Raw genomic sequence first — 21,860 nt, 5'->3', positions numbered from 1 at the left:
ACGTGATTTTTCAATTCTTTCCCTTTAAAAATGGTTTTACTCTTGTTTCCATAGCAGCAGGCAGCCTCAGACATTCTGTCGCGAGGTGTTCTCGTGACAATAGCACAAAACTTTGATTTCAAATTATTTTTTATAGATTCTATTTTCAAATATCTTATTTCAGACCACTTTAAATTCAAAGACCTACAGACAGCTCCATATTGATTTCCCGATCATTGTGAGTACCGTTAAATTAAAAATGCCTTTAAGTAAGCTTGAAGCAATTTCTCCGCATCTATTGTTCCTTTTGTAACCATATTAATGGTAAATGCGATTAAAGTGTTCCTTCTTTTATTTTGCGCACTTTACACAGTATTACTATAATATACTCCAAATAGCAACATGTATGTGTTTTTTATAAATGTTTTGTTGCATCAATTATTTATAAAAAAAACGCATATTTTTTTCATAAGAAACTAAGTACAAAAGCATCCTAAATTAACAAATACCCTTGCTGCAATTGAAAACCAAGTCATCATTGTAACATTGAAGTTTAAAAAAACTCGTAGTTTTATCTATTATAAAATTATTTTGATAAAACCCAAAAAAACATAGCTAAATATCACAAGCCTAAAGCTTGAGCCGTAATGGCTCAGTAGTTAATGGTATTGAACTATCATAGCAAAGAACTGGGATTAAATTACTAGTGGCAGCTTGCAGCAACTTTTTCTTCCGGCAACTTTTTGCCAAAAATATGGTTCAGCTCCCCATTAAAAAATTGGTATGGAAAATAATTTAAGATTTCGAAGAACTACAACAGTGCTTCTGAGAGTACTATGATATGAGTACAATTTCGCACTGTATAATCGGACATGAAAATTTAAATTTTCAGCTAGTAGCCGGTGACTGGTAGACTCTTAATTACTCAAAAGCCATTTTTTAATCATATCTAATGAGGCTGTGACCAATACCGATTGGCCCTATTAATTTAATAGCCAATGTTTGCTTATTTCATTTATTTATTTATTTTTTGGCTTGGATTAAATTACATATTTTTAAAAAAAAATTATATTAGAACTTTTTTAAAGCTATAAAAAGTTAATTCAACAATAAAAATAACATAAATATGCGAAAACATTTAGCTAAATATACTGACTTGACTTCACCGTGTAAGAAAATTCGATGCACAATAAAAAAAAATTCCCCCCTCCCCAAAAAAAGAAGAAGAAAAAGTGACTAGTTATTCATTTAATTTAAATCGCCATTTTTCTTTCCTTCTTTTTTTTACTTTTTTTTTAAAAAATTTAATTGCCAATTTTTGCTCATTTATTTCCTTATTTTGCTAGGAGTAAACTATATATTTTTTTAAAAATTCATAATCGAAATAATTTACAGCTATAAAAACGTTAATTCAACAATAAAAATAATTTAAATACAGTGAAACCTCTCGGTAAGGGCCAATTGTCGTTCGATTGAAAATTGGCCCTTATGAGGGGTGGCCCTTAAATGGGGGTTTCCAAAAAATAAAATGAAGAAATCAAAATTTATGTAGAAAAAAACTGCTTATTAACATTTTAAGTTTTTATACATGTTTAAAAAATTTCAATTGAAGTTTGTTTACTTTTTACAATTTTTTCGCAAACAATTTTAGTTTCTAATGATTCCTTAACTCTATAGAACAAATTAGTTAAATTCGCATCATTTATTAATGCCTTGGATTGGGATATCAGTTTATTTACTTCTATTAGCGTTTCTTGGTTTGATAAATATGGCACGGGGGACTCATTCTCATTATCTGAATCAGACTGAACTCCTGAAAAAATTTAACAAATAAGTTTAAAAAAAATATGTGTTGTATTTTTTTAAAACTTAAAACAATATAATTTTTGAGAAATTTTTTTTAAAAATAAATGGCCTTTATTGGAGGTAGTCAGGAAAATGTGGCCCTCTAATGGGAGGAAAATTAACATTATGTCTATGGGGAAAATTTTCGTTCCTCAAAATATTGGCCCTTAATAGAGGTGGCCCTTAAGTAGAGGTGGCCTTTAGGAGAAGTTTCACTGTATGTGACAAAATTTAGCTAAACATACTGACTTGACTTCACCATGCAAGAAAATTCGATGTGCAATAAAAAAATCCCAAAAGACAAAAAAATAACGACGGGAAAAATCGACCAGTTATTCATTTATTGTAAGTCGCCACTTTTTTTTTCTACTCGCCACCTGGTTTCATGTCTACATATTACTTATTAAATTGTTATCAATTATTTGCTGAATCCTGATTTGAATAGTAAATGTTTAAAAAAATCTCTTATCAGTTTTTTTTCTTCAAATTATAGATAACAATTGAACAAATAAAAGTTAAATCACGTAAGAAGTAAATTCAAGCATTCTCTGAAAAGCAAAATGTCTTCTTTCTTTTGACAACCAGTAGCAAGGACTTTCACGTCCAATGCATAAGAACGCAAATGAAATCGAAACAGTCATAAATTGACGGAGTGTGCCAGATCTTTAAGTCCAAGCAAGTTATTGTTCTTCTTCAGCATAAATTCATCTTCTTTTTTCTCTTTTAAATACGCGATGTTCCCATTTTCTGTTATTTCCCAACTGTGAAGCAAGAATTGAACTTGATCCACATGTTTCATAGAGGGTTACGTCAAATACTTGCGTTTTTCTTATTTGAATAAACCTTTTATTATAATTTACTGACAAGAAGTAAATAAATGATGTTTTTTTCCCTCTCAGAATTTCTCACGGAATAATTGAGGTTCGATTTTAATTTAAAATAATTGCAGTCTGAATGCATCTAAGAAACGTTAGGCTGGAGAAAATCGAATCGACAATTGAATTTGTAGTTATTCAGTATTATTTTTCACGAAGAAAACAATTGAAGTCAATGATAATAATAATAATTAAAGTAAACACTACAAAATTTTGAAATCAATGATAAAAATAATTGATAGTTAGAGTTTAAGTTATTGAATTAAATTTTAATGTAACGGAATTATGATAAATGCTAAAAATTTGAATTAAATGACGAAACCAGTTAAACATAATGTTAAAAGCAATTAAAAAGGGTGAAAAAAATTGTACTATTAGTTATGAAAAATTGAACTAAGTATTAAAAAGACTGAAAAAAATTGGAATTAATGAGAAAATCAATTTAATTAAGTGTTTAAAGCGATTAATGTTAATGATAAAAATATTTAAACTAAATGTTATAAGATCGGGAATGTTAAAGGTCAATATAATTTTACCTAATTGATATGAACTTTTGATTTTAATGTTAATGATAAAAATAATTGAACTAAACTATTGAACTTCATGTTGTAACAACTAAAAAAAATGTTAAAAATTTATTTAATGATAAAATCTTTTAACCAGTTGTTAAAAAAACTGAACTAAATAATTAAAGCAATCAAACAAAAATTGATACATGGGAAAGATTAAAAATTTGAAACATTTTAAGCTCTTCGATCCAATGTATCTTCGATCGTCGCATCATTTATATGAACCATTATGTGATTGATGGAATGTGATTGATGTGAATGAGAAATGTGATTGATGGAAAGAGAAATTATCTAAAAAAATGTTTTCTTCAAGTGTAGTTTCTTGTCTTTTTTTACTATTTTTTTCTCTTTGTGCGTAGAAGATATTTAAAAGACTGCTATTTATGCACAAGTGATTTCTGAGAAATGTTTAAAAATTGAAGAATTTTAAACTTTTTGATCCATTGTAGAGATCTTACAAATGATCTCGTATTATTTATATTAACTACTCATAGCATCATAAATGAAACATGTTTTAATTGTTGTTGTTTTAAACTTTAAGCAAGTTTCACTTCGATTAAGAATAAATAACTTTAGAAGGGTTGATTTTCAAATTGTTTGTCACATACTGCAATTCAATTTCATTAATTGTTTACATTTCACTAATTATACAACAAATAACATAATTTTATGAGAATTTAAAACAAGTTTCCTTAATAACCTAAGAAATTTTAAAATTTAACGGCAGAATAAAACTCTTAATTGCCTGATAATATCCGAAATAATATACCACCAATAATCGAATAAAATTCTTGATTGTCAGAAATTTAAATAAACTTCTATTTAAAAGCTAAATATAAATCTCTTTATTATTTTATAACAAGCAAATTTAAGATACACTGGCTTAAGTTTTTGGGTTAATTAATGCTGTAAATAGATATATAGATTTACCTACAGCACCTATACGACAAATTTTTTAGTTCTTAAGAATGTTTAATTAAATTTTATCGATCACCTATATATTTTTAACTATATATATTTTTAACTACATAGATTTTTACAATACATTTTTAGTTAAATTAATACATTTTACATTACATACATACATAAAAAAAAATTTCAAACATTTTTAATTAAATTTTTGATTGTCGGAAATTTATAACAGCTTTTGTTTACAAGCTGTATATCTCTTTGATATTCTTAGGGCAATTATTCTCTAATGAAAAGAGAATTGTCTGAGATACACTGATTTCAGTGTTTGTTGATGTTGTTTACAGGCAGAAAATACGGTTTTTATAAAACGATAAATTCAAGTGAAAAAGTTTCATCCTAACGATCCTTGTCTCATTCGTAAGCGCGAAACATATCGTCTGATATCTCTCCCTACCCCTCTAAAATCTTAAATACGACTCGTGACGGATAAATGAGAAACGACCCTCTTAAAAGATCTTGCATTTGCGTCAGATAACGTTCCAAATTCGAACAAACGATCATAAAACTCGACGACATTTAGAGAAAAATGCCCTCAAACGACAAGAAGAATTCTTTCACGCTATCGCCCGCAAGCTGTGTAATAAATACTTCTAAAAGAATCCCCAAAGAAAACAATTACATTTCTTTTTTGTTCCATTGCCTCCTGCATCTCAAGTGAAAGGGTCGGGCGTGCACAGAAAAATCTTTTTAAAGGGCCTTTCCCCAGTTCAGCCCACATTTTGAAAGTCGCAGTCCTTGAAGGTGAACGCCTAGGACTGGGGCACAACGAATTCTTGTTTTTTAAATAGAAGGGGTAAGGGAAAAATGTTAAGTTTATTCAAGTATTGTTTTTTTTAAATAAAGAACAATAAAAAGTGTTAGGGGTGTGGTTGATTTATTCGAACTTGGGGATGCAGCAAGCGAGATCAGAAAAATAAGAACCTTGGCGACATTGCAATTGATTTATTTCTGCACAATAAGTTTTGATAATCACGCAGCTTTGCCATTTATAATAAAATTCATTTATCAGAAATGTAAACATAAAATGTTTTTATTTATAAAATAAATATATAGTTACTTAAAAAAAAAAAAAAAAAACAGAGCGTTAGGCCATAATCTCGGTATATCGAACACCAATAAGGCAAAAAATTTATTGCAACCTCAATAAGATGTTACAACGAACTGAGTATTCGTTCAAATAGAATCACAATATCACGTAAAGATACAAAAGAAATGTTGCAGTACGATTGAAACTAGAAGCATATTAAAATTAACTTATTTTTCATTATTAAAATTAATAACCAAATAATAATTATTATTAATTATACTAAACATAATTCTTCAATCTAAAGCTTTATTTAATTAAGAATTTTGCTTATTTACATGAAAATATATAAGATTTCAAGTTTAAGTGTCAGTGAAAACATTACTAAAACGTCAGATTTTGTTTAATTGATTATAAAATTGAAATATATCTAACAGGGAGAAAAATATTCTGATTAAATTACGGTATTGTACATTTAACAGTCATGGTAGGAATGACAGGCAATTTGGATCCCGGTCAGAGGGTCAGACGTCGTGGTCAGCGTCTGAACTAGTACCCCTCTCTCCAAGAACTTACAGCTACGACAGATTTTACAGTTGTTGTTTTGTCTACTTCCAGAATATAATTTACAAGCTCCAGCTCTCAAACAAAGGTGTGAGCCACACTTTAACAGACTAAATTTGAACAATATCACGGTAGAACAGTTTACAAAATTTTTAATGGTGTAGCATTACGATAAAATTCTCCATTCACAATAAAAGAACTGTTCAAATCTCGAAACGATCGGAGAAATCGCTTCATCGTTGAATTATTATATCGGCACCTTGAATGCTATGCTAGCTTTTTGCAAACTTAATAAATAAACTCAATCGCGTTTCTCTTTAAGTTACATTATAATATCCTGTTATCTTATTTAAGAAGGGTTAGTTTGAATAATAATATTGTTTAAATTAGTATCGTATTAAATCTGTTGCAAATTCAAACAATGTTCTGGTTCAAACGCTCCAACATTTTTAACAGTGCAGAATATAAATTTGATCGACATTTTTATGGAATTTTCATTATGAAAATTGATCCATCTTGAATTTAATTCTACAATGAAATTGTCTGTTTTACAATTCTTTTACTTGATTCGAATTGAAAATTATAAGTTCATTACAAAAAATTTAACTATGCAAACTATAAACAAAAGTAAAAATCGAGTTCAAAAATATAAAATTATTGACTTGGATTTTTAATAATCAATATTTCAGTTTGCAGATCAAATTACACACATGTATGAGGATATAAATTCATATTGTAAGAGAATTTGGATTTATCAAAAAAAAATTAAGTAGAAATTTAAAACATTTTAAAATGCTGCCAACTACCTTTCTCTATGGAAGAAAATTGCTTTTTATTTAATTTATTTTTCATAAATTGATAATTTCTTTTAAATTAGTAATTGTTAGAGAAAAATATTGGCTAAGAAGAAAGCTGCAAGTTTCAACATAACTCATAAGATTTTTCTACAAGTTTTAAGTATTCAATAAGTCAAGAGTTACATAATAATAAAATTTTATTTTTTTATGAAATATTGTAATTGATAAAACTCTTAGACTGAAAGATCCAGATTAAAATAAGTTTTTTCCAAACAAGGAAGAATATTTTTATAGCTAACCTAAACTATTTTTATAGCTAAAAAGTTAAACCTAGTGAAAAAATCTAAATAGGTTTTTCTATTTACATTGATGTGAGACAAATGTTTGACGAATAAATCTGATTTAAATCTTGGATTTAATTTTGATGACTTGTTCCACGATCAAATCTGTACCTTCGAATCAAAGATTGAGATTATTTAATGTGAGGTTTAAACGCGTGGTTATGTGAGGTTTAACGTAAAATTTTGAGTACACAACGATTAACTAAACACATAAATTCAATCTTTCAAATTTACCATGTGTATTTAGTTAATCTATGGATATTAAAATTAATCTATAAGCAGTTATTCAAGTTTTATTTCGATTATATAAATATTAATCGATATTAAAATATTTAGTCAAAAAAATTAAATCTAAGCACCAAAACAATTTATCAAATATTGCTCGAATGTGGGAAAATCGAAAACTTCAATACTCGAAACAGTTAATTTATGTTTCCCCTTTAATCAATAGCTTTCCCACAAACTTTTACGAACAATTACGAAATTAATCAAAAAACGATCATTGAAAAAAAAAACGAAACAAAGATAACCGGAGAAGTAAATAACAAATCTGACCACACACTCAACCATGATTCGAATCGTAATCACCGAAAGAGGGTCAAAGTGGTGATTGCGATCGAGACAAACTGACGGACACATTCTATAAAGACCCCCTCTTCTTTGCATAATCACAAGTTATTTTGCATGAAATTGCTCAACTTAGGTAACTCGTGGTGAGGTTTTCAGGGTAGAGCACTGGATGGACTACAGGTATTAATCCTCGAGTACGTCACTGTGACCTAATATCTTCTGCCGAGTAAAAGCAGTGGTAGGAAAATAACATATATCAACGCGAGAACATGCCGAGGACGAAATTAAATTATCGTTTGAGCAGACGACATTTATCTCCAGATCAGTCAACAAGCGATTTCCACATTTTGTAATGAATGCAAACGACATGCTGGTATCGTTATGAAGTGAAGCGTTATGTTTTGTGTAGGATTTTTGTGTTATAGAATAAAAAGGAATTTTATTTTTGCTTCCTAATGTTTTTATTTCACACCGTTTAAATCTTTTATTTTGTTTTAAAAAAAAATCTGCTTTAGAGTATATTGAAGACGCTTCACTTTGATTTTCATTTAAAATATTAACTATGTGTAAATAAATAAATAAAAAAAATATTTAAATAAATAAAAATAATATTTTTTTCCAAAATATTGAGCAAGAGAGATTTTTTGATTAATATATATGAATCCTTTTTCGTTTCGTTCTTTATCTCGTTTTCTTTTCTCTTTTTTAATATCTCTTTTGATAGTTGAAATACATCTTCGAAAATGATGTTAAGATAATAAGTGTAACATTTTCATAAAGAAAACTATTAAAAATCGCATAAGAAAAATAAGAGTTCGACATAAAAAAAAATATATGCCATGCCTAAAAATGTTGTAAAGCATACTATTGTTCATCAGTTTTTGAAAAAAATATGTAATAAAAAATATGGCTTAAATATTGATGACATCAACAATAATAATTTGTTTAAAAGGTTTAGGAGGTTTTGATTTCATTGAAGAAGCATAAAAGTACAACTTTTTTCGACATTTTATAACTTATTTAAAATTTAACTTAATATTCCGAATTTTTCATAGGAGTTAAACATAAGTGCATAAATTATTTAAATTCAGATACTTTTGTAAAATAATGCAAAAAACTTTTATATTTTAATTTCCTTTGTAGCTGAAATTTGAAGGGGGAAAAAAGATGTTCTAACGTCTTGCGCGCACGATAATAGTCATAAACACAATATTATGATCTTTAAACAATTTTTAAAAGGCTTTCAATGCTCTTATATAATATAATACTCTCTTAAATATGCTCTTTTCAAAAACCATACTAGCTCAAAGAAATTGAAAAAAAAAACGTTTTTTTGAAATTAGAAAAAAGAAACAATTTATTTTGACTAAAAAAATATAAAATATTTAAAATTATTCAAGTGCTACTATGAATTTAAGAAACATGTTATATTCAAACCAACTACCAAATTTTAACTTAATGGGTTTGTTAGAAGTGGAGAAAACTAGCGCGCAAGATAAAACGATTTCAATTGGGTCTTGCACTTCAAGAAAAAGAACATCACGGATACCCACACATGTGACTTATCACGTCAGTTTCAGCTGATCTCTTATAAACAAAACGGCGTGTTCAAGTCGAACAAAGTTTCGCCGTATAAGTTAGAATGTTAATTAATATGAAGTTAATTAAATACAACAATGTATCGCACATCGCATTTGTTATAATATAATTCTTTCTCGTCTACAGCTTTTACTTAACTCTTTCTATTTCAATGTAACCGTAACATATTTCTGTTTTGTGTATCTGGCTACTTCGATGCATGATTAGTTTGCTGATGTTCAACATGGCTTCGTGCGTGTCTTGATGTTAAGTTACATATATATAGTGAAAGAATTGAAATTTATGTGAAAGAATCTTTAGGAAAGAATATAAAATGCGTCTCTTAAGAGAATGGGTAAGATAATTGATACTTGATGCTTTTGCTCATTCGAAATGGAATGGAAAGAACAGTTGCTAACGTAAACAAATGTGACGTTTCAAAAACCAATCAAGATCGAGAAGTCCACACTACGTCACTAGCAGCTATCCCATTGAGAAAAACAGATTTAAACACAAAACTATAAATAAATTACAACTAACAAAATACTTGAGATTGCAGACGATTCCAATTTAGAAAAATGGTGAATTATTTTATGCTTTCATTGAATGGGACTCAATATTTTTGCTAAACTTTTGTAAGTTTTTTTCGGCATTGTTATGTACTCGGTGTCAAATTGCTCATAATAAAACAGGCTATAATATATATTTTAAAAAAATTGAAACTATTATTAAGAAATACCCTCTAGATCCCTTAAAAATGGTTTAGAAGTTTGAAAGCAGGTATTGTTGCATAATTTAAGAAACGTCGCATTTCTTATTATTTTATCAACGAAATACAAAAAAAAAAGAAAAGAAAAGAAGAAGAAGAAGAAGTAAAGAACGAAGAACAAAAAAATTTGCTGATATAACAACCTCATCGCAGCCTAAACATCCCAAACCGTTTCATAAATACAGCAGGACTATACAGACAAGCAACAGAGCTGTCAAAGTCCTTGTTTAGTTCTTTAGAATCCCCTTTTGTACAGAAAAATGCACGCTTTGTTCTGAAAAAGAACAAAATAAAAGGGGGCAACCACAAGAACAAGTCTTGAGTTCTGTCAGGTATTTGGAGATTTAAGTTGGACGGGAAAAAAACTAGTCCACCCTTTTCCTAAGTCGTAAAATTCGCCTTTTTTCAGAGATAGCAACTTGGCAATAGTTGCTCCTTTAACTTCGTTGCACGTAGAAATCGCAGATTACTTGACATGTTTAGTTGTTCAGTTGCATCAGAAATAATATTAAAAAAGAGAAGTTTCAGACTCTTCTATCTCAAAAGGGTTACAAGTTATCCAAGGGCACGTTCTCACAGTACTATCCCCCCTATGAGATGCCATGTTAACCCTTACAAAGCGGTTTCTGGAAAGATGAGAATATATTGCATTGGTTAGGAAATTCTTTGAAAAAACTCACCTTGCAACATCATAAGGATTGGAAGTACTTAGGGTATATCACCTTATCTTTAGCCTCAACAGCAAGAAACAGTTTTCAGTTTATCTGCAAAATAAAAAAAAAGTGAAATGTAGTTAAATCGTTTTCAAGTTACAGTCAAACGATTTCTTAAAAAGAAACGTGATAGGAATGAAACAAATAGTTATTTATACAAATTTTATTTGATAAATGCATATTGGTTTTTAAAAAAATCACATAGTGACGTCATGATCACATGCGCTTTAATTAATTATTATTTTTTTATTAAATTATTATTCTATTATTTAATTAAATACTAGATTATTTTAGATGTTTTTAAGAATGCGAATTATAAATTTTTTACACATTTTAATGTATAATGAAAATTGTTGGGTTCATTACATTTGAAATGTATATTTTTATAAGTTTGGAATTTGTACCAAAACATGTAAATTAATTCCAACAAGTTTTGGAGTACAGTTTTGAGATCATACACCGTATACTGTATGTAAACAATTTTACAGACATATATAGTTTTGGAATTCTATATAACATGTTTACAATTCTACAGACATTATTTTTAATAATCTATATCGTAAAAGAATAAAGCATTCTTACGATAGTCCGTTGTGGGCCAGGGCGGTCATAGAAGTTTAGACTATACAATTTCGAGACCATATCGGCATGATTGTATTAATGTGGCCATCACTGCGCACAGACCGCCTTTACTTCCCAGACAAGCTGGTACCCATTGATCTAAAGCTGGGTGGGCTTCAAGCCGGGATCGAACCCCGTTCCTCACAATGACAGTACAATGACAGTACTTTAACCACTGTGCCATCACGGCTCAATCTGAAGTGTATGTTTATTAATGTTATTGTAAAATAAAAATTGGCTGTTTCATGTGAAATGTAAAATTTTTCACATGATTGAGAATAACTTATAATTTAATATAAATTTATGGTAAATATAAATGATGAGAAAATTATTTGTGATTCTATTTTGCATGTATGTAATTTTAGAAGTGATACATTTTGAGTTCATAATTATTATTGTAAAATAAAAACATTTGGGTTATTAAAATGGTAAATGGAAGTTTGGTACATTTTCGGAAAATGTACCAAATTTAAATTCAGAAAAAATTTGGAATAGATGTGTAAGTTTCGATATTTCAATATTCAAATCCTATTTTACATGTTTTTCTTTATGCAATATAAAAAGGAAAGGTTGGTCGTTTTTTTTATGAAATGTCAATTTTTTATAAATTTGAAAAAATTTATTGACACAAATAAATTAGTTTACACATGTGGTAAAATTTATAAATAAATTCTACAAATTATTGAGATTTTACTATCTTTACTCAAATAAAAGAAATTTTGGAGGAAAAATATATAATTTTATTTTTAAAAAAAAACAGGTCTTAACATTTGTAAGTTGCTTAAATTTTATTTAAAAAAAACTATTACATGGTTGTAGAAAAAAAAATTGAAATGATACAAATTACTGCTTTTATTATGAAATTATTTCTTTAACAAATATGTAACATCATTCAAATTTTACACAACATGCAAGAATTGCTTAAAAAATATGATTTGTTTTCCTTCTAAAAATTCAAATAATAGATTAAAAAAACATAATATATTATCCTCAAATCTCCAATTCTATTTTGACAAAAATACAATTTTGAACGTTTAAGTTATAAAAAACTAATTTAATACATAACCCCATTATTTTAAATACAATTAGTTATTTAAACATAAAAAAAAATATAAAATACTAAATAATTTTGTCTTTTAAGTATTCAAATTGATTTAATACCATTACCTATATATAATACTATTTATCAACACTTTGTACAAATTAGTGGAATAAAATATGAAATATAATATATTTAGCAATCTAATCGTGACAGTCGTTTTTTTTCCTTTCCGTGACAGATGTTTTTTTATTTATATTTTTCTATCATATTTTAGATACCTTAATTGTTATAATATTCTTAACTACAAAACGAATTATATGACATTTTATGCATTTACTTGGTATGAAAGATTTAAGTTTATTTATTTATTTATTTGTTTCAATACATAAAACTGTGGTATAATTGAGAGCTTCAATGTGAATATTAACTGATGTCAAATAATGAGCTACTTAACTGTTTAAATGAAACAATATAATACTTGATATGTTAAGCAAGGTATTTTAAGAAACGTTAAATAATGTTTTCCTGATGCTTTTAAATTTTGATATTATTAGTTTATTTGATATTTATACTTTATTGATAACTAACCTTATTATTATAAAATGTTATTTTACGGATATAAATTATATCAACAATAAAAATAAAATTGTAAGTTATTTGATAGTTTAATTAAAGCACGGGTACAAAAAATTATTTATTTAAGTACCTAAACTGCAACATCATCATTAACAGAAAAGAAGAAACATTTGATTAAATTATTTAATTTAATCAAATGGATATAAGAACATGAAATTTCTAATGAGAACGCTTGTGTAAACTATAACAACATTATTAATTACAATCGGTAGTATTCAATATTAAACGTATTAAATATCGACTGTTTTGCTTTTTTAAGTAATTGAACTGTAACAATTATATAAAACTTTAACATCATTATTAACAAAAAAGAAGAAACATTTGATTAAATTAAATATGGGTATAAGAACATGAAATTTCTAATGAGAACGTTTGTATAAATTATAACAACATTATTAATTACAATAGATAGGATTCAATACTAAAACGTATTAAATATCGACTACTTTGTTTATTTAAGTAATTGAACTGTAACAATAATACAAAACAAACTTCTTAAGAATAATTTCAGATCCAAGAATTACAAACATGTCATCGAGGGATGCCTTTTTTTTTTTTTTTTTTCTTTTTTTTTCCCCAAAAAAAAGAAAGAAAAATTCACTAGAATAGAAGAAAGGCGCGCACGCATAGGTAGCTCAAGGCGCGAAAATCAAGTTGGGAAGGGAAAAGAGTTCTAGGCAAAAGAGAGAGAAAAAAAAGAACTAATTTAAAAAGAAATAATAAAAAAAGAAATAAAGGGAGAAGGGAAGAGAAAGAAAAAAACGCAGGTCATGAGGCACAACTCGCATAAGTCATAATCTCTTTTATAATATTGTCACGTATCAGCTCTCACCCGTTGAATACACGCTTGTTCTTCTGGGCCTTAAGTGGTTATGCTAAAAGGCATCAGAACATTACATTTTACAGAACATATCTGTATCAAGTATCAATTAATACGCCGCTAACCATTTAAATTAGTTCTAAAATAAATAGACTTTTGCTTTTTTTAATAATAAATTAGATAATAAATATGAAATTATATCAAATATTTCTACAAGCATTGACAAGTATCAGCTCTCACCCGTTGAATACACGCTTGTTCTTTTGGGTCTTAAGTGGTTATGCTAAAAGGCATCAGAACATTACATTTTACAGAACATATCGGTATCAAGTATCAATTAATACGCCGCTAACCATTTAAACTAGTTCTAAAATAAATAGTCTTTTGCTTCTTTTTTTAATAATTAATTAGATAATAAATATGAAATTATATCAAATATTTCTACAAGCATTATCAAGTATCAGCTCTCACCCGTTGAATACACGCTTGTTCTTTTGGGTCTTAAGTGGTTATGCTAAAAGGCATCAGAACATTGCATTTTACAGAACATATCTGTATCAAGTATCAATTAATACGCCGCTAACCATTTAAACTAGTTCTTAAATAAATAGTCTTTTGCTTGTTTTTTTTTAAATGAATTAGATAAAAAATATGAAATTTTATCAAATATTTCTTCAAGCATTTTCAAGTATCAACTCTCACACTTTGAATACACGCTTGTTTTGGACCCTAAATAATTATAACAATTCATCATAACAATTTTTACTAAACATATTTGTATCAAGTATCAATAAATAGATAAGCCATGCGATAGCCATTTTAGTAAGTTTATAAATAAATAAATTAATATTTTTCAAATTAGATAATAAATATAAAATTATTTAAAAAATATTTTAAATATTGCCCCGTATCAGCTCTCACCCGTTGAGTACACGCTTATTCTTCTGGGTCCTTAAGTGGTAATGGTAAAAGGTATCATAAAATTTTTTATGAAACATATTTGTATCAAGTATCAATAAATATATAAGCTAAATGATAGCCGTTTAATTAGTTTTAAACTAAATCAATTATTATTTTTCTATTTAGATAATTAATATGAAATTATTTAAAATATTTTTTTCAAATATTGTCATGTATCAGCTCTCATGCGTTGAATACACGCTTGTTCTTTTAAGTCCTAAGTGGATATGCTAAAAGGTATCATAACATTATTTTTATTAAACATATCTGCATCAAGTATGAATTGATATATATGTTACCTGATAGCCGCTTAACTTAGTTTTAGAATAAATTTTTTTTTTCAATTCGATAATAAACATGGAAATTTATTAAAATATGCTTTTACTCACATAAGTAAAAGATGTTTTAATAACTAATTACAAGTGCCAAGCTTTAAAAGTAGATATAAATTATACAGTTTAAAAAAACATTAAATTCCTAAAACTTCTTGATTGAAAATATCTATATATAGTATCATATCAATAAACATATACGCTACATGATACCGTTTAAATAAGTTTTAAGATAAATCAAATATTACTTTTGTTAATTAGTTAGATAAATATAAAATTAATTAAAATATTTTTAAACACACAGAAGATGTTTTAATAACTAATTAATAACTAATTAAAAATGCCTACCTTTAAAAGTGACATAACTTATTTAGTTTAACGATACATTATTATTTCAAACTTTATGAGAAATTGAAATATAAAAAAAAATATTGATCAAATGATTTTATTAATCAGAATTTTTTTTATTTTATTTTTATCGACAGTTGAAAATTTTTATTCTGTAATAAAATATGATATAATTTGGAATTATATTAATACCATTATTTCGAATGATGCTTCGATACAAAATTTTGTACAATACATAATAATAGAATAAAAATTTTAATTTATATTTAACAGGAACTTTTAAGTACAAAAAAGTCAAATGATTTCAAGATCATTAATCAAGCCATCTTGAAAATAATGATTTTTTTAACTTTATTATTATTACGAATTTAAACTTTTATTTCATAATAAATTCGCTAGAATTTGAAATTATATTATCTTCAAGATTTGCAATAAAATTTCAATAATATAATTTATATATTGCGTAAAATTGGAATAACACTATTAACTTATATGTAATAGTGAATGCAAATTATGGAAATGAGGCAAAATATGAGTACAGAAAAACGAAAGTGAAAATGAAAAACGTTTGTGATCTAATTGTTTAATGTTAAATAAATTTGCTCCAATCACTTAAAGAGTATTCATAAAAACGTGAAAAATATTTATTATTGTACATTGATTTTAATAATTTGTATTTAGAAGGAAAGAACTTCGTCAAATTATCGATTTTTTGTAAGAAGAGTTTTTATTTAAAATATTCAAACGATTATTTTTCCGTTTAAAAATACAGACGATCCTTTCCTGCAAAATAATATTGAAGCATTGCTTCGTCCTATTAACACTCAAACTGTGTTATTATTTATTTTCCTTGATAAAAGAGATTTATAACATCACCTTTATATATATAATAAAAAATAAATAGAGACACAAGAAAATGGTTAGTTTATTTAAGTTTTAAAAAAAATTTAAAATATTTAACAAAGACTAAATAAATGAAAGGAGCCTTGAAATAAAGACAGAACTATACACGTTGCAAATGACTAAAATTCTAGACGAAGTGTAACCGTTCAATCTGTTGCCACTAACAGTAAAGTAAACTTTAATCACGTACTGCTTTTTCCTTGCGTTTAACGTAGTTATCTCAAAATCATTCAGACAGAAAGACCTTATTAATTTCACACTTAGTGAAACACAACCTTGTGTTCTTTACAAAATCAAAAAAAGATTAAACTAAAATACAATTTAAATATTATTTAATTAAATAAATAAAAATTAATTTTCTCAAAACGCGCTTGATTCTAAAACGATAAGATTTTCTACCTGATATGCGTCCAGTTTTGCTTTCGAATTTAAAAATTTAAATTCATTGAAATTCAATGAAAGTTTTAAAAAAAGCATTTTAAGTTGACGCAATTTAAGTATAAATAATCAAGTTAAAATAATAGTATTTTGTTCTTTACTGTTCGAACCAATTAAGATAAAAATTAAAAAAAGAATATATAACATAAAATTCGCAAATTTCCAAAAAAATTTAAAAATGGTTTATTGAAAAAGTGTACTTAAAGTAAAACAAAAGAATCAGAATATTATTACACATGATTTCTTTAATAATGTTTACCATTATTTTAAATTTTAATAAATGAAAGTAAAAAACAAAGTCTAAGGTAAAATTCTAGTGAAATTCTAAAATTGCTAAAAGTGTTAAACAGAAAAACTAAATACACAGTCCACATATATCTATTATAAAATAACACAAATTGGCAAAATAGTGGATACTACTGAATATCTTCACAATTTAATTTAATTTTATAATATTAAAGAATATTTTCGTACCAATTAAACTTCAACTAATAAAAGAAACAATTAGAAACAAAATTTAACTACTTAAAAGAACAATTTATAAAATGTATTTATTTCGTTAAATTTAATAACTTAAAAACAAATAAAAACCTTATTCCTGAATAACATGGTCTATTCCTCATATAATAGTAAACACGTTATCGAAAATTTTTAAATACACTAATTTAAAATTATTTTATAAGCTACTGAATAACACTTTACAAAATTTTGTTATCGTCTCACTTCACACTATGACTATATTTTTAGTTATTCTCACAATAATACCAAGTTAGTTTATAAACTATTTTATCTTCTTTCATAAATTTTTGTAGCAATATTAACAAAACACGAATAAAAAATTAATAAACAAGATGAGTACTGAGATAGTATCACTAGAAAGTCCTAATTTAAGGCAATATTAAAAAAAAATACAGTATTCACTAAAAACATTATAAGAACATGAATGAAATATATGAGCACTAAAATAAGTAAGATAAAATTCCTATTTCTAGCACTATTCACAAAACATAACACTCGCGAAAAGTTAAAATTTAAAAATAGTTAAGAACATTTAGAAGTACTAATATGTCGCAATATTAACAAAGCCTTTTCAGAAACACTCCTCAAAAATTAATAGACAAAATAAGTCAGATAAAGTACCCATTTGTAGCAATATTGAAATACACAATATTCTCAGAAACACTAACGGAAAAATTTATGAATAAAATGAAAACCAGAATAGACTTATAGAAATTATTAATTTGTGCAATATTTACCCATTTGTGGGAATATTAAAATACACAATATTCTCAGAAACACTCACGGAAAAATTTATGAATACCAGAATAGACTTCTAGAAATTATTAATTTGTGCAATATTTACCCATTTATAGCAATATTAAAATACACAATATTCTCAGAAACACTCACGGAAAAATTCATGAATAAAATGAATACCAGAATAGATTTCTAGAAATTATTAATTTGTGCATTATATACCCATTTGTAGCAATATTAAAATACACAATATTCTCAGAAATCCTGACGGAAAAATTTATGAATAAAATGAATACCAGAATAAACTTCTAGAAATTATTAATTTGTGCAATATTTACCCATTTGTAAGAATATTAAAAAGAAAACAATATTCTCAGAAACACTCCCGGAAAAATTTATGAATAAAATGAATACCAGAAATAGACTTCTAGAAATTACTAATTTGTGCAATATTTACCCATTTGTAGGAATATTAAAATACACAATATTCTCAGAAACACTCAGGGAAAAATTTATGAATAAAATGAATACCAGAATAGACTTCTAGAAATTGTTAATTTGTGCAATATTAACAAAACATTTTCTACACTCTTCGAAAATTAATAAACAAATTGAGCACCAAAATAGGTAAGATTACTAGAAAGTACTAATTGGTGTTATTGGAAACTCTTAATAGGGAAGGCCTTTGGTCAGTATTTTTTTTTGTCTACCGTCTTACGTACTCAATTTCACCTACTTTCCCAATTACCAAACGATTCCCTACACAAGGGTTATGCGTGTGTCGATCCCCGGAGCTATCGAGTTGGTGGGCTCAATTAGAAAGGTGATCTGTTTGCTTGAAACGAACTGAAGTGAAGGTATCACTCATATTTCAGTTGTCAATTATTTAGGTCTTACTGAACAAATGAAATGCATTGATTTCTATTCATATTAGATAATGATAGTATTTTTCCGTTCAATTTGTATTTTTTAAATCCTGAGAAAGTCAGAAAAGAGTTTTTTTTTAATTTTATTCATTTACAATGCGTGAAAATCAATGGCATTAAAATACAACACGATTATAAAAGACTGCATTTATTTTCATTTTTGTCAGAGAAAAAAAATGGTTTAATTACCGGAATATGGTAAAATCTACAGTGTTTCTGGGTCTATGGGAACACCAAAAAGGTCGGTAATTTTTCCCGAAGCTCTTTGGTAAAATTAACGATAAAATACGGCTTCATAATATGTGATATAATTTAATAAATATAGTAAAATTTTGTATTTTTATCATAATACCTCGGGGGATAACATAAAAACCATTTATTCGGTTAAATTTACTTTTCATATTTGCATTTTTTTTATTAAATTTGAGGTAATAAGAACTATAATTTTGAGAACCAGAATTTCGGGTAAATCTTTATTATATAAACGGAAATATTACCAAATAAATGGTTTAAATATAGTATATTTTGATTTTATTAACCAAAAATGTGGGGTTTTTTTCACCAGAAATGTGATTACCGCACATTACGATAATTTTACCAGAATGTTTTTCTACTTATAAATTATTTTTATGTAGTAAATATGGCATAAATTTAAAAAAGAAAAAAAAATACAAAAAAGTTTTTTTCAATTTTTTAAAATGACAAATTATAACTATATGGGGGAGGGGACGGCATTTTTTAAATTTTAATTAGATTTGATTTTGTAGTTTAACCTTAAATTATTTTCAAAAAAAAATTCTGGTTTTCAAAAGTTAGGTTTATAAGAAGATTATAACAAGCAAATATCCATAATTGCAAAAACAGCAAGATGATTTAAAGAAGCTAATTCAGCTTATAATGCGAATCTAATTTAATCCCGTTTCATTAATAATAAAAATAAGATAATTGTATCTCAACTATAAAAAGAATATTACATGCAGAGCTTTTATTGATTATCATTGTTTTTAACAAACTTAATTTAAGTAGGTTTGGGAATTAAATGCTCTCATAAAATATTCCAACAATAATACGGTTGAAAACATTTAAAAATATTTTTTGTTGTTTACTGCCACACTATGAATTGCATACTTTTTACAAACTTTCTTCTTCATTTACAGACGATCCATTCGAGGATTCACAAATACGCCAATTCACTGAATCGTTCATTTATCAATAGCACGAATCAGAAACTCGTTTTTTTCCTTATTTCCTATTTTAATGTCGTTTATTCACTCGCTGTTCAAGGACCATTCATAATTAAACAGCGATTGATATTAAATAACTTCAGATTAGCATAGTTTAAGATAGCAATGCCCTCTCGGAATAGCCAGTAGTCGTTCAAGTTAAGGCTCCCTAATTTTGAGACCGTTGCATTATGGCGGCAGAAACCATTACTTTAAACATTGATGCTACTTACAAGCTGGAAGGGCTAAAAGCCAACACAGGGAATTGAATCCCGTTCCTTCACTTAGTGTCTAAACCACTGAACATTAGCAGATCGCTAACATAAGATATTGAGCTAAGATAGTCATTGAGCTAAGAAGGCAAGATATATATTGAGCTAAGAAGGCTAAGGAAATAGAGCTCTCGCCTACCAATGAGAGGACCCAGGCTCGAATCCCAGCGATGACAGGTAGATACGAATGCTACTCTCGGATCAAACTGACAACGCTGCTGACGTAATATATCCTCAGTGGTAGACGCCATGGTAGGATCGTGGATTAGAATTCTCTGCCTTGTGAGGTTTTCGTGGTTTTTCTTTCCATGCAAGGGTAACATGAGTTTATCAAAAACTCCTCCATGAAGACTAATTTATCCCAATGCTTGAACCAGGAGTTTCAATGTCTTCTGCGATGGTTTTGAAAATAACAAAGCTACGGACTGGAATATTGAGAGTCGTAAACCCAAAAAGGGATAGGTTGTTCAACTTAGGCTATAATATAAAATAAACTAACAAAAGATATTAAACCTAAAAAATAAAAAAAAACTTTAACTTTCAAAAGGGATTGATTTTTATCGTTCCAGAAGTTTTAAGAAAATTTCCAAAATAAATCTGACACACAAAAAATAAAAAGTTCGAAATTGATGACTTCTTAGAACAAATCCGATTCAACAGAGTGTAAAATTCGTTTTAAATGAAGTTTAAAAAATAATTGTTAAGAAAAAAATGCATATCTCGAGGAGGAATAAAATTAGACCACCTATAGGATGACACCGGTCACAATCATCCCACGCACCTTCGGAAAACAATCAATCATGTTACAACATGAAAAAAACAAAAGAACCAAACATCATGAAAGAACGGTGTGGTCCACAGGTAAAAAACAAAAAAGGATATCAACTTCTATTTTCAGTCAACCGTACAAATATTTTACAACCCCCCTCAAAAAAAAAAAAACCTTCTACTTTCTCTTCATTAACTCAATCCTCCTTGCTTCAAACTCGGTGTTGGGAAACACCAGGAATCATTAAAAGTTCATCAACGTTCAATTGCCCAAAGCATTCCCTGATGAACTCTCCTTAGGAGAGAAACGCTGAATCACTTTTTGTTTGGAGACTGGGGGAATCACTAGAAAAACAGATTCGGAATGTTGACACCCTTGACTTTTTTTTTTTCTCGATCGGAGTGTGTTGCGTGGACAAAACCGTATATCGGTTGCCGAAACTTTACGGTTAGAATAAATTACGGAGTCGATTTTTTTTTTGTAGCTATTGGCAACATTGTAATCAATATGTTAAAAGTATAAATCGTCGCCGAAGGTTGGGTCACATAATTTATTCGATCATACACACTGGTGATTGGTCTCTAATTAATAGTTAAAGCAAACAGGTTTGGGAAGGTTAATGAAATAAACGTTAGGTGAAATATTGCCACAGATCAAATCAAAAATCAGTGGGATTTTTTTTTTTTACATTGCTTGTAAAACGGAATTTTATGTAAA

The 21,860-nt window shown here is 27.4% G+C and overlaps 1 protein-coding gene across 2 annotated transcripts in view; it reads right to left on the bottom strand.

The window, feature by feature from the left end:
• The window catches only part of LOC107443229 (uncharacterized), a 117,384-nt gene that overhangs the window by 47,522 nt on the left and 48,002 nt on the right, over positions 1 to 21,860 (bottom strand). For both annotated transcript variants that reach the window (XM_043048580.3, XM_043048581.3), the window contains exon 2: positions 10,564 to 10,647. The gene's annotated coding sequence lies outside the window, so the exon portion shown is untranslated. The remainder of the gene's footprint in view (positions 1 to 10,563; positions 10,648 to 21,860) is intronic.

The sequence above is a fragment of the Parasteatoda tepidariorum genome, chromosome 4 (assembly GCF_982258835.1).
Source record: "Parasteatoda tepidariorum strain Cologne lab strain chromosome 4, Ptep-v5.0, whole genome shotgun sequence".
Classification (NCBI taxonomy): domain Eukaryota; kingdom Metazoa; phylum Arthropoda; class Arachnida; order Araneae; family Theridiidae; genus Parasteatoda; species Parasteatoda tepidariorum.
This window is presented reverse-complemented; position numbering and strand designations above follow the sequence as displayed.